We start from the raw sequence: 15,081 nt of genomic DNA on the forward strand, positions 1-15,081 counted from the left end.
TCTCCAGCCTGTCTAGGTCCCGCTGGATGGCAGCACAGCCTTCTGGCGTGTCAGCCACTCCTCCCAGCTTAGTGTCATCAGCAAACTTGCTGACAGTACACTCAATTCCCTCATCTAAATCATTGATGAATATATTAAATAATACTGGTCCCAATACTGACCCTTGAGGCACTCCACTAGATACAGGCCTCCAACTAGACTCCACCCCATAGACTACAACTCTCTGGCTTCTCTCCTTCAGTCAGTTTGTGGTCCACCTCACCACCTGATCATTCAGACCACACTTCCTCAGTTTAGCTATGAGGATGCTGTGGGAGACTGTGTCAAATGCTTTGCTGAAGTCAAGGTAGACCACATCCACCGCTCTGCCATCATCCATCCACAATGTTATTTCCTCATAAAAGGCTATGAGGTTGGTCAAGCATGACTTCCCCTTGGTAAAGCCATGTTGACTGCCCCTCATAACCCTCTTATCCTTGACATGCCTTAAGATGGCATCAAGGATAAGGTGCTCCATCACTTTCCCAGCGATGGAGGTGAGGCTGACCGGTCTATAGTTACCCGGGTCCTCCTTCTTGCCCTTTCTGAAGACTGGAGTGACATTTGCTTTCCTCCAGTCCTCAGGCACCTCTCCCGTTTCCCAAGACTTGGTAAAGATGATGGAGAGTGGTCTAGCAATGACTTCCGCCAGTTCCCTCAGCACCCGCGGGTGCATCCCATCTGGACCCATGGATTTATGGATGTCCAGATTGCTCAGCTGGTCCCTAACCCATTCCTCATCGACTAAGGCAAACTGCTCCAGTGACCTGACTTCATCTGAGGTCTCAGGAGTACAGGGCTCTTCAGGACTGCCTCCGGCAGAGTAGACAGAGACAAAGAAGGCATTCAATAACTCTGCCATCTCTGTATCCTCTGTCACCAGGGCACCCATCCCGTTCACCAGTGGGCCAACCTTGCCTCTGGTGTTAGTTTTATCAGCTATGTATTTGAAAAAGCTCTTTCTGCTGTCCTTGACCCCTCTGGCCAGATTTAATTCTAAGGAGGCCTTAGCCATCCTAGCTGCCTTCCTACATCCTCTAGCAGCAGCCTTATATTCCTCCCAAGTGGCCAGCCCCTCCTTCCATTACCTGTAAACTCTCCTCTTCCACTTGAGCATACCCAGCAGTTCCTTATTTAGCCACACAGGTCTCCTGGCCCTCTTCCTTGACTTCCTACGTGTCGGGATGCTCTGCTCTTGAGCTCGGAATAAGCAATCCTTGAATGCCAGCGAACTATCTTGGGCCCCTTTACCCTCAAGCAGCCTTGCCCATGGGATTTCCCCTAGCAATTGCTTGAAAAGGCCAAAGTTTGCCCTGCTAAAGTCCAGGGTTGCAATTCTACTTGCTATTGTACTGGCGCTACCACACAAGATCCTGAATTCCACCATCTCGTGGTCGCTGCAACCAAGGCAGCCCTCAACCTTTACTGCTTCTACCAGCCCCTCCTTGTTAGTGAAGATGAGATCCAGCAGCGCTCCTCTCCTGGTTGGCTCATCCACCATTTGCATGAGGAAGTTATCCTCCATACACTGGAGGAACCTCCTGGACTGTGGCTGGGTTGCTGAGTAGTCCTTCCAGCAAACATCAGGGAAGTTAAAATCCCCCACGACGACCACGGCCTGTGACTGTGAGGCCGCTCTCAGCTGCCTGTAGAAGGCCTCGTCAACTTCCTCACCCTGATCTGGTGGCCTGTAACAGACACCCACAACAGTATCAGCCCTGCCAGCCTGCCCCTTAATTCTCACCCACAGACTCTCAACTCGCTCATCCCCTGTCCCTGGACAGAACTCAGTACATTACAGCTGCTCTCGCACATAAAGAGCAACCCCACCACCCCGCCTGGCTGGCCTGTCTTTCCTGAAAAGGACATAGCCCTCCATGACTATATTCCAGTCATGCGAGCTGTCCCACCACGTCTCTGTAATTGCCACCAGATCATAATCTCCTGACTTAATCCAATTATATCCAATCTAAACTTCCCCTATTTGAATCTGTTACCCCTTGTCTTGTCACTACAGTCCCTAGCGAAGAGTTCCTCCCCAGCATCCCTATAGCCCCCCTTCAGATACTGGAAGGCTGCTATGAGGTCTCCACGCAGCCTTCTCTTCTCCAGGCTGAACAGCCCCAACTTTCTCAGCCTGTCTCCATACAGGAGGTGCTCCAGTCCCCTGATCATCCTCGTGGCCCTCCTCTGGACTTGTTCCAACAGTTCCATGTCCTTTTTATGCTGAGGACACCAGAACTGCACACAATACTCCAAGTGAGGTCTCACGAGAGCAGAGTAGAGGGGCAGGATCACCTCCTTCGACCTGCTGGTCACACTCCTTTTGATGCAGCCCAGGATACGGTTGGCTTTCTGGGCTGTGAGCGCACGCTAAAGCTGGCTCATGTTCATTTTCTCTTCAACCAACACCCCCAAGTCCTTCTCTGCAGGGCTGCTCTGAATCTCTTCTCTGCCCAACCTGTAGCTGTGCCTGGGATTGCTCTGACCCAGGTGTAGGACCTTGCACTTGGCGTGGTTAAACTGCATAAGGTTGGCATCAGCCCACCTCACAAGCGTGTCGAGGTCCCTCTGGATGGCATCCCTTCCCTCCAGTGTATCAACCGAACCACACAGCTTGGTGTCATCGGCAAACTTGCTGAGGGCGCACTCAACCCCACTGTCTGTGTCACTGACAAAGATGTTGAACAAGACCGGTCCCAACACCGATCCCTGAGGGACACCACTCGTTACTGGTCTTCAGGTGGACATTGAGCCATTGACTACAACTCTTTGTGTGTGGCTGTCCAGCCAGTTCTTTATCCACTGAGTGGTCCGTCTATCCAATTGATGTCTCTCCAATTTAGAGACAAGGATGTCGTGTGGGACAGTGTCGAAGGCTTTGCACAAGTCCAAATAGATGACATCAACTGCTCTGCCCCTGTCCATCAGTTCTGTAGCCCCATCATAGAAGGCCACCAAATTGGTGAGGCAGGATTTCCCCTTAGTGAAGCCATGCTGGTTGTCCCCAACCACCTCCTGGTTTTTCATGTTCCTTAGCATGCGTTCCAGGAGAATCTGCTCCAAGATTTTGCCAGGCACAGAGGTGAGAGTGACTGGTCTGTAGTTCCCCGGGTCATCCATTTTCCCCTTCTTGAAAATGGGGGTTATATTTCCCTTTTTCCAGTCATTGGGAACTTCACCTGACTGCCATGATTTTTCAAATATGATGGCCAGTGGCTTAGCAACTTCATTCGCCAGCCCCTTCAGGACCCGCGGATGGATTCCGTCAGGTCCCATGGACTTGTGTACGTTTAGGTTTTTAAGATGGTCTCGAACCAGATCCTCTCCTACAGCGGGCCTAGGGTCTTCATTCTCACAGTCCCTGCGTTCGCCTTCCAAGAGTTGGGTGGTGTGGTCAGAGCCTTTGCCAGTGAAGACTGAGGCAAAGAAGTCATTAAGAACCTCAGCCTTCTCCAAATCCTGGGTAGCCAGTTCTCCCGATAGCTTCCGAAGGGGGCCTACGTTGTCCCTAGTCTGTCTTTTACTCGCTACGTACCTATAGAATCCCTTCCTGTTATCGTTAACATCCCTAGCCAAGTTCAATTCTAACTGAGCCTTAGCTTTCCTCACCTGGTCCCTAGCTTCCCGGACAGCATCCCTGTATTCTTCCCAGGCCACCTGTCCCTGCTTCCACCTTCTATAAGCCTCTTTTTTCCTTTGAATTTTCCTGAGCAGCTCCTTATCCATCCAAGGAGGTCTCCTGGCCCTCCTGCTGCACTTCCTTCTAGTTGGGATGCAACACTCTTGAGCTTGTAGTAGGTGATCCTTGAATGTCAACCAACTTCTGCCATGCTGTATTGTTCCTTCAGCAGATATCAAATGTGGTTTTCCTGAAGTTTAGTTGGACATGCAAAAATGTGTGTGAGCTGCCAGGATGGCAGTCTTGGCCAAGCAGAAATAGCATGTCTTCTGGCAAAAGCCAGGAATATGTGAGAAACTTCCTATTATTGGATGGATGGAATATTTTCATTGGATCATTCAACCTGGCTTTAGTGTCTGAGTCAACATTGTGCATGTGGCTTTAGAAAAATCAAGACCTTTGAGACTTTCCCCTACTTACATCTTTCATAGTGTAACTGAGTACCTACAGAAGGGCTGTATTTTTTTTTTAATTCTCCTCCTGCCCTGTGTCTATATATATTCCCTCTGATGTTGCAGGAGTGTTCACTTTGGAAGAAATCTCTGAGCCAAACCAAAAACAAACACACAAGGTAGTGTTCCTTTCTTCTCATTGAGAAGGGGGGAGGTGTTGTAAAGAGTGATAGAAAATTATCACCTGGGAATTACAGGAAGCCTATGAAGGAAAGAGGCCTTTTTCTGTTTAACCCAGTGACAAACAGCCACACAAAACTGTGAGTTTTAATTACAGTGTTGTGTTGAGGGCAGAGGTGTTAAACACTGGGTTAGTATTTTAGATAGGACCTGTGAAACAAGTTCATGAACACTTTTAGGTTTAAAGACAATGATTCTTTGATAATCCAGCAAGAGTGGATCTCATCAGTACTTGCATGCACAGCATCAGCGCTCAGGAACTGCTTGTCCCCCCTTGTGCACATTCGAAAGGTACTGCTGCAAAGTTAAAATTACAGCGATTTACATAGGTGATGCAGACAGGCTTTTTCTTCTCACCCTCCAAATATTGTTACTGCACTACATTCGTTATAGTGAATTGAATTTCAACTAATCTCCGGCTTTCTAAGCAATTTGGAGCTCTGGCTTCTCAAAAACTTACCAAGACTTTCCTTTTTTATTGTACTGTCCTGGGTTCAGCAGGACATTCCTCTGGGAGCCAAGGGAGGAAAGGAGGGGGAGTGAGCGAGCAGCTGTGTGGTTCAGGGTTGCCAGCTGGGCTTAAACCATGCCATGTGGTCAGTTTAAATCTAAAATAACAAATCTGGATGATAATTTTGTGAAGATTTAGATTAAATATCTATATTCTGGTTGTAAGATGGTTTGTAAAGTAAGGCCTGTTTGGTTTAAGTACAAGTTTTTTGAGGTCTGAAGCTTCCTTTGCTACTTGCTGCTACTTGTGAGCTGTAGAAGACAGAGAAAGCAACACTACGTCAGGGCTTGAGGTTTTTTGAGAGCACAGTGTGAAGCTGAGCATGTTTGAGTGCTGTGTTTTTGCAGATATGCCAATCACCAAGCAAATCTAACAGTTACTGCATAAATAAACAGGAAAGGAAGCAAGTCCACCTCTCTAGAAAGCTGAAGTATTTACCTTTACCCTTTTGTAGTCCCTGTTAGGTATTTTAAACTCATTACAGAATTGCATTTTTGTGAACTGTAACTGCAGGGGTAAAACCTCTGGATTTTTATGAAACACAACATTGAACAGTCAGCGGAAGGTCTGTGGAAATACTGTTCTGGATTAGTTCTCTTTTGTGTGGATTGGGAAGAAACTAATTCTTACTCTAGGAAATCATAGTGTGCAGCACAATAATATCCAAGTAATGTCATCCTTTGGGAGTAGTTAAGAAAGGTCTTTAAAAAGAAATGAGCGGTTTCTTTGACTCAGGATTCTGAGAGCACAGGAATGATGGTAGTGTCTACAATTAGATACACACATCTACTCCACCCAGCTTGCACAGAGTCAGCTCCAGTAATAACTGGAAATATCTGAGTTTGCATAATCCTTTGGGTATAAACAAGAGGCAGCAGGGTATCATTTATGCTTTGATCATACAGGGACTTGCAGGATCAGTACTTACTAGATTCAGCGCTGTGTTGGTCTCCTGTGTAGGTTTTGAAAAGATGTATGTAGCCTTTCTGTTGTGACTGGTGTAAAGAAAAGAAATGCAAGTGTAAACACAGTAAATGCCAGCCAAAATATATTTTATGAATGCCAGAGAGAAGTTATTTGGCCATGGCTTGATGTAGCAGTTGCTGCTCTGTGTATGCTGCAGCATAGTGTATTTACAATGTAAATATACTTCTAGGGATTTTTAGTATTGAGAGAACTCCTAGTAGTTTCTCTAGTAAGGCTGTCTATAGGCTGTGGACATATCCTTAGTCATTAAAGCCAACCATATCAATGGAAAGTGAGTTGACATGAAATCTACTATTTACTTGCAAATAAATCTCTGTGTGTTTTTCTTCTAAAATAATGTAACTCCTGAAGAGATTGAGAAATTGATATGCATCAAGCCTCATCGTATGTAGATGTATGCTGCACCTAAGCAGAACTCAAGCTGTGCCAGAAAACGGGCTTCATGCTTTTGCCTTGGGTGCACAATGACTTTTGTGGTCAAGGCTGCTGAGACTTGGCTTTGGTGGGAGCAGGATGAAGTTCTTTCAAGTCCGTGTTCAAGCTGGTGCTTGGCGTTGTAGTCAGACACAAATGCAGGTGCTTGTAGGAAAGCGTACGTGTAAGAAGTGCCATGAATTGGGATTTCAGTAAATGCTGATTTTTTGGGGGTGTATGCATACAAGGAAGCAGAGTTTTAATGGGCCTGGTGGAAAGACCAGGCTGTCATTTTTAATGCCTACAGAGAGCTGATGCTTGTACTTCCTTTAGGAATAAATTGGACTAGAGGAAATTACTTCCCAGTCTGCAAGTGTGTTCACCAGAGGGAAAACCCATAAATGAATCAAAGGTCCCATCTTGAAACAAGCAGATAGAAGTAGAAGGTAGTGCTGGTGTTCTATAATAATCTGTAATATTTTCTTTGTTTTTACCTTGCCATATTTTGTGTTCTGTCCCTTTGCTTCTCCAAGTGCCGCTTCCCACCAGAGCATTATATGCTTGCCCTGTGGGACAGCCAAGCCTCGTGGGCCTGGAGCACAAAACTTGTGTTAAGCAGGGAGCACTTTGGTCTTTATCCTTTCTTGTTTCTCATATACATCTAAGAGGTTAAGGTTATAAAAACAAGGTGTAAAGGGCCAGTGCCTGAAAATAGGGTTTGGGAACATTTTTATCACAGTTGGATCATGTAAGCACAGTTAGATTTTGAGTTAATTCCAAAATCAGCTTGTGCCTGTGTTGGCACTGCTGTATGTTCCCCTTTCTTGTTGGGAAGGGCATAAGGAGGTATATATAAACACACTTCCTCAGTAAGCGCTTTGAGCCTCTGGTGATGAATGGCTCAGGCTTCCTGAGCGTCATTTCTCCTTTACTGCTCTGAATTCATCTGGTCATCCTTTGAACCCAGGTAAACTTATAGCACTCACTGTGTCACAAGAGGAGGATATGTGTTGCAATGAAGGGATCACATGGCTCAGCCATGTGTAAAGTGGTGATAATGCCTATTGCACTGACACGGGATGCTGGGAATACATCACTCTGTAGTCCTTACAAATAGCTCCTTATTGTCTCTTTAGTGTTGTGCCTTTTGCCCTTGGAATGGAGAAAGTAGATATTTGAAGCCCTAATTTGCAGTATTAATCCACATCATGCTTATTAATAAGTAAGGTATTGGATAGGTGAGTATGTCTGAATCAGTGCTGTTTAACCTGTGAATACTCTCAGTTATTTAGGGGGGAGGGAAAGGGAGACAGAGACAGTGATTATTTGATAACTGGCTTGTGTTTTATCTTCAGAGTCTTTGAGTAGCATATATGTTGTTCTGGATCTGCTGCCTGGGTACTTAGAAAGAAGATGGTCATCACATGAGCAGCGGATATAGGTTGTGTGTTTGGGATAATGAAATGTCCTACTGAGGTGCTGCAAAAGTATATTTCAAATTAAGGAGTTGAATTTCTCTCTGGTTTGTATTTTGTGCGAGTCTTCACGGTGTGCAAAGAAATACTCAGGATGTGGAGACTGGGTTAGTTTATGTTTAACAGGAAAAAAAAGCCGCCCCCCAGATCCAGGAGACCCATTGTTGATTTTTAGCATGAAACATGGCCACCTATTAACTCATGGTTTTGTTGGTGGTGGTTTGGTTTTTTGTTTGTTCAGGGTTTTATTTTTGTTTGTGGTTTTTTGTTTGTTTGTTTGTTTGTTTTTGTGTGTGTGTGATTTTGTTTGTTTGTTTCGGGAAAGTGTTCTTTAGTTTTTTTGATCCTTCGGGGGTTTTTTTTTGGGGGGGGGGTTGGTTGTGGTTTTTGGTTTTGTTTGTTTTCTCGTTTTTTGGAGGTTTTTGGGGTTTTTTTTTAAGAAGCTGTTGATTGTGCTGGAAGGTGTTGGCTTCTTTTAGGTCTTTTTTTGAAGAGCAAGAGATAGCATCAGCAGAGCATGAAGTTGGAGTTTGAAGAAGGGTACAGTCCTGCTGCTGCAAAATAGAGAAAATGGGGAGAAAATCACCAAGTCTTCTGTCTCTGCTTCTCCTTGGCATAAAGATCAGCATTAGTGCAATATTAAACCTTGTATACAATATTAAACCTTTTAATATAGGGGTTGTTGGCAGGCCTACAAACTGGTGGTACCATGAGTTCATGAAATGTGAACACAGTATAAACTCCTTTTTTTTTTTCTTTTTTTTCCTTTTTTTTTCTCTCTTTTTTTTTTTTTTTTTCATAAAAGGAGAAGTATTTTGCTTGCAGTGCTCTGCAGTACTCAAGTATGGATATTTTGGCTCCGTTTATGCATAATAAATTAGTGACTTGCTATATCCAGCCAGCCATACTTAAAATGAGCAAGGGTATTTTCCTGAAAGGTTCTTGATTGATTCTTGGATGACAGCAGCAACTGGCATCCATCACTACATGCCATGTTTTTGAGTAAGGCCAACTGGATCTGTCAAAAGCTTTAAAGAAGCCAGAGCAGCTGATAGGTGCCAAAGTACTGGTATACAAAGCCAGCAACGTTGTAGCAAGATATGGGACAAATAACAAAGGAATTAACTCTTTGATGGAAAAATCAATGGTGCTACCTGTCTGTGTCCCATTACAGTATTTGTTGCCTTTCTGTAAACAGAGGCCTTTGGGTTGCAATTTAGGGTTTGGAAGAAATACAACCAAATTGATGTTCTGAGGCAGTGACTTTAACCAGAGCATTTTGACACAGCTGGATAATGAGACTTAAAAATAAGTGGAACAGAGAATAGGAGTGGCGCTTCAGGAGCTGGGAGAGCTGTAGCTGGATGCGACATATAGCCACGTGTGAATAACGCCCTGCTGCGTGCAAAATGCACTTCCAGTTGAGATGGTGAGTTTGAAAAGAGTGTATTGTTTATATTTTTCTTTTTTATGGAAAGCTTCACTCTTCTAGGTTAAAATGCGATCCCAGTGGTGTTAAACACCTGTTTTCAACTTGGTATCTGATTGCACATCTCCTGTATGAAAGTGAATTGCAGTAACAGTGTGCTACCTTGTTTTTCATTACTCTTGCTTCTGGAGAGGTGCTGGGAGCTTGACTTTGTAGAGCAGCCCTAGCTTCTAATGGCAAAGCTGCTAATAAGAAAACCTTAGTGCTTCTCTATCTAAAGGGCAGCCAATGGCGTTTAACCAGGAGAAGGGTGTACACACCTTGTAGCCCAGGGAAGCACATGTGATGAGAAAAATGACTGATTTTATCAATTTAGAAAGATTATGCCAATTAGACAAGAACTCCAGAGATTTAAGCTGCTTCCATGGCTCGGACAACACAAGTGGCATGGAGGATCACTTTATCAGTAGCAAAAGGTCTCATGTCCTGGTGGACCTCCAGGGATCCCAGTGGTATTTTTGCCATCCTTTTTATGGGTTTCAGTCACAGTGAGTGCGCAGGGATGCATGTGTACGTGTGACCCATTAGAGCTGTTGCAACATGGTAGAGTCTTGTGACTGTGCCCAGGGTCACATGCAGAAGGGGAGTGAACTGGGAGCTGCCTAGGAGCAAGTTAGCCAGCCAAAGTATTGGGAGGCTGATTTGAGGTCAAAGTACAAACATGCATTCAAATAAAACATGACATATTTCTTAATTCACTTCAGAAGGAGGAGCAGGGGATGTTTCCAGAGGACAGTGGTTTGCTACCAAGTTCCATGATCATTCTCTTTGCAAGTGATTTAAAACATACCTTTGTCCTTGTATGCATGCTCACACAAGCAATGCTGAAATTAGCTCCTTTGTTGGAGGAAAGATTTTTTTGTTCAGGTAATTTGGTTCAAATCAAAAGCAGGTTGAACTTTTTATAGGAAAAGAAAGAGAAGCATGGTTTCCTCCAGACGTTGCTCCACGAGTCACAAGTTACATGACACAGCATTCTCTCTGGAAACTTAATTGCTGGAGCTGATGAGTACATCTGTACCCTGGAACCACCCTTTGTGCTCGATACGCCTAAACACTTAACCTGGCATTTCTGGAAAATTTTTTATTAATACTTCATAGATTTTAAACTCAACCTTTTACTATTTTGAGTATATATCAGAACCCCATTACAGTAAATTTAATGACATTTTTTTCAGTTTGAAAAGCAACTGCCCATTCTTAACAGCCTTGCATATAAGAAGTTGTAATGGCTGTTAGTGCTGTAATACAGATGTAGTAATAATAAATTATTATTATATTATAGATGTAATAAAATTTCAGGTCATTTCTCAGTAGGAAAGGTAATAGATTGGGGGAGTGTCCACTGTGCCTTTTTTTAAGCTTCTGGCCTTTAAGATAATGTGTTATATCAAACAGGAAATTATATATTTGCTGGTTGAAAACCTGTGAAAGATATGGTGGAGCCGTGATGGCCAGAACAGATTTGTTTTAGCAATGAGTGATTTTTGCATCTTTAATAAAAAGGGCTTCATTTTTGGATCATAAAGCAGATGTGCTGGAAGGTCTCTGCCAGAGCTGTTCAAAACATAGCAATGTCCTCAATTTTGTGTGTGAAGATTTTGTTTGTGAAGACATTTCAGCTTAAGAAAAGTGGTTAAAAAATCCCAGCGTGGAGCTGGAAGAAATAAGAAGCTTGATATAAACAATAAGCAACAGGATTTGTTGCATTTACAGCATTTCTGGAGAAATCTGTGTAACAGATTGAACAGTGAGTTTGCTATAAACTAGGTCACTTGTTTTGTGAGGTGAAAGTGCTGAAAGAGTAATAAGCAGCAATTTTAGAATGGCATGGATTGTTCAGCCTATTGTGATTCTAAAGGCTAAGTAGAAGATTTGATGCTTACAGCAAACAGTGCAATAGCTAATGTATCCTCTCAAATGAGCAGATAGTCACATTGTAGTTAAGATCAAATAGCTTCACTGTGAAAGGGATTGGCTATATGTTTCTAATGATTTTTAAAAATTTGTCCTTGAGTTGTTGTTGAATGCGGTGTTTTAAAGTGTTTTAAAACAAATGAAGGTTAAAGTAGCTTTTTAATGCTGCTGTAGCACTTTTTTTTTTCCATGTTATATCAGCGACCAGAATCAAGTTACTTGAAGGAATAAAACACAAAAAAGCCCCAAACAAATGAACACCCCCCCCCCCCAACAAACAAACAAAGCAAGCTTAAAAGGTTCTTGGGATATGTGTGGTGGATGTATGGATTTATAATGCTCATGTGAAGCAATATGAATGTGTCTTCTGATAGGTGTTGATCCTAGAAATTGGTAATTGGTCTCTTTGAACTTGTGCTTGCTTTTGTGCTGGTAGTGGTCCTCAGGAGCCAGCAAGCCACATGCCTCCTTGCTGAGTCCTGCAGAAATGCCTTCTGAAAAGGCAAGCATGTATTCCTTCCTTAAAGCCTTGCACTGGAAGGACAGTTGGTTACTAATTTAAGGAGAAATAAATGCATTACTTTAGAAGTTGTCACTGGTTTATGATGTTTCTTGCTCCAGTGATGGGAGAAGGTAAAGCCACTCTCTGTGTATCAGTTGTACCTTTAGGTGCTGGAAGGCTGCTCTCTTGACAGTGCCTGTGTCTCTTGAATTACCAAGAAACATTAGCACTAAAGCTTGGTAGAAGCTATTTCTCTTAGGTGCCAGCAGTCAATCTTGAATCTACTGTTATGTCACATAGCTCATGTTCTGATCAGTAATGAAGCAAGCAGGTCAACACTTGGTAGTCATCTCTCTTCTTCAGGCATTTTTATGGTGATAGTCATCCTCACATTGAAGCATGATATGGGAAGATGGAGATGAAGCAAAGCAGCAGCCATGAAACTGAGAGCAGCATTCCCAGATGTTCAGACCTATAGAAAGAAAATGATGTAATCAGTTCAGGCTGTTCTCCATTTTAGCCCTTAGGCTAAATATGTCCTGACCAAATTGTGTAGAAGAAAAAAATCCTTTGCATGTACTTTGGAAGAATTTAAGTATATTTCTTTTTATTTGCTTAGGACTTTATCGGGTATTAAGTTGTATCTGTCTAGACACATACAATATTTAAATGCATAATGATTAAACATGTTGAAAAGGTGTTCCCAAAGCTCACTTTTAAGTACCTGTAATACTTGTCAAACTGTCATCTCTTCTCCCTTCTGGCCCCACCTTTCTTGTGGGAAAACAGGGTTGGCTTCATTACATGCCTTGAGGTCACTTAACCCGTACAGTTGTGGATCACTGTATGGGGAGTGGGGGGGGAAATGCAAGATAAGATCTGCTGGATTAATAAAAGGGCATTTTTGTAAAATATGAATGCATTTATTGTCAGAAGCAAGTAATTAAGTTGGCCTCTGTCCTCACCAGGTGACTTCTGCTGTCCCATGATGTCTGTAATGGTCCAAAGTAGACATAAGTGTCACCTACATAATAAGGAGTCCATAGCCTGTACTGTGTCTCCTAATTAATACTTTAATTCCTCATATATATGCTCAGTGGAAGGAATTTACAGAATTGGTACCAATTGAATTACATGTAAGAAATCTTTAGGTACTGAGTAATTATCAGTTCAACTCCAGAATCCCTGCTAGAAAGTAGGACGAGGTTGGGCAGATGTATCTGTTTTGCGTTACGGAGCTCAATTACTTTAAAACTGTTGGGGAGAAAAGGCATAGGGAGCTCACTAGTGGCTCATCAGCATTTCCTCCTCAGATTTTAAATAAAACGGGCTGAGTTGGACTTGTCTCTGGCTTTCTGGAGGTACAGTTTGACAGTTAAGATCCTTCCTAAAAGAGCTATGAAAAAGGAAATCTGATGGTTGGTTCACTTCAGCTGAAGTCTGCCAGTTCCCATATTTATGATGATCTGCAGGAAAAGGAGAATGAGTCTATGGTTTTTAATTCTTAAATTAGGAAAGAAACTGAGAAAGGAACAAGTTGGGCCATTTAAACAAACTGCATTTTTTGTTGATCTTTAAAACAAAAGACTTAAAAAATTAATTAAAGGCAATTGAATTGAGTGGGTACTCTGACTAACAGGATGCTGACTGTGTTCTCCTTGAATTGGCGCTTGCAGACATACAACTTGATGTTCAGAGTCCTTAATCAAAACCTTCTCCCCACCCATGTCCTCACCAGTATTTGAAGGTTACCGACAAACCCATGGACTGTTTTGGCTTCTTGGCTTTGTGGAAGAGCTGCTCATGAACATGTTGCATTTGATACGTAGCTGTCTACGTGTCTTAGGAACAAGGACTGGTGGGCCATACTCAGGGGGCATGTATCTATTGAAAAAACCCCACAACAAACCCACAAACCCAAACCAACTACTCTTTAAAAGCATTTGTTTTTTCTTTTCTGTATGACAAGATTAGTATGTAAGGATTTCTCTGTGTGGCTTCTGAAAAGACTTTTCTACCCTCTATTTCTTCTGTGTGGCCCTGCAGATTCCTCAGTGTTACTGACAACAGGTTGCCTCTCTAGGGATGTTCAGGTGCTAATATGTGTTAACACTGTTATCTGTTTCCTCCTCCCTCCTCCACATTTCATCTCGGGAGTGGAAACAGGCTGCTTTATATGCCTCTGAGTTCACTTCTGGACAGTATCTCTTTTGCATGCAGCAGCCAGTGGACTGCATGGAGTCCTTGCTCTCATGTAAGCTGCTGGAAAATATTCTGCTAGTGCTGCTCAGACCATCAGTCTTTCCAACATGTGGCTTCAGTCTGCTTTGTATTGTGGTTTTGTACTCAGTGTGGACCTCCCTGCTGTCCCAAGGGGAGCAGCCAGTAGATAGCCTTCACTCCTCTCATGCTCACTGGGGATGCTTAACATCTTCCTTTCCAGCTCATATCTGCCAGGGGTAGCTTTCTTGGTCCTATATGTTTCTAGTCCTTGGTTCATCTTTGAGATAAAGGCTGAATGCATGCCCCCAGGTACCAGTGATGCTGCCCAATCAGGGACTCTGCCGCTGCTGGCAGCAGTGGGATGTGGCCAAAAACTTCCTTGCAAGGTTGGGGAATTTGTTATTTTGCTTAGTTTTAATGTGTTGCTTTGTTGTGGAGTTTATTTATTTACGGATAGGGTGGGACTTAACATCTCGTGTTTATATATATTGGAAAACTGAATTCTTCCTCCTTGCACTGACTCAGATTCACAGTGTCATCTTGAGGCTTTCAAAAGTAATACAAGGCTTTGCTTTGGGTCCCTTGCACACATTAAGAATCATTAGACTTGAATTTATGTGATGATTTGATTTCCTCATGTTTTAGTTGTTACATTGCTGATAAAACCCAGAGCTGCTACTAGGCGTTGTGCCGGCAGCTGTAGGAAACTGCAGCTCTCCAGCGGGGCTCGTGCTCCCGTCCGTCCTCCTCCTCTGTCTCCTCCTCTCACCCGCTGCTGACGCACTCGGCCGGGTGAGACACTATGGCCGGGGAGGGAGCGGCGGCAGCAGCAGGAGGGCGTTTGCTTCCTGGCCCCTGCTGGACCGCTTACCTCTCGTGCTTTTCGTTTCCAGGCGCTTCCTGTGCGGCACTGGGGAGCAGGGAGGAGAGGAGTGCTTGCGGAGCCTGGTGTGACACTGCCTGTGCCGGGAAAGTTGAAAGGCAACTTTTAATTTGAAAGAAGTTCGGCTCACGGAGACGCCAGCGGGAACCCCAGGTCCGGGACTCGCTCTGCTGAAGCAGCGGAGGGATCATAAAACGCTTCAGCTTGCAGAGGCCTTGCTGCTGTCTCCCTCTCCTCTTGCCATAAGCATCGTGTCTGGATGGTAGCTGGGAAGAGGAGAAGTTGGCTGCTGTTATCTGCTGCCTGATTTCCATAGGTGAGTATCTA

The 15,081-nt window shown here is 43.7% G+C and overlaps 1 protein-coding gene across 5 annotated transcripts in view; it reads left to right on the plus strand.

Annotated features, from left to right (window-relative positions):
- Window positions 1-15,081, plus strand: part of SGMS1 (sphingomyelin synthase 1) — a 107,083-nt gene that overhangs the window by 56,197 nt on the left and 35,805 nt on the right. For all 5 annotated transcript variants that reach the window (XR_013957194.1, XM_080620782.1, XM_080620785.1 and 2 more), the window contains one exon: window positions 14,765-15,070. The gene's annotated coding sequence lies outside the window, so the exon portion shown is untranslated. The remainder of the gene's footprint in view (window positions 1-14,764; window positions 15,071-15,081) is intronic.

Source organism: Psittacula echo, assembly GCF_963264785.1.
Source record: "Psittacula echo genome assembly, chromosome: 6".
Classification (NCBI taxonomy): Eukaryota; Metazoa; Chordata; class Aves; order Psittaciformes; family Psittacidae; genus Psittacula; species Psittacula echo.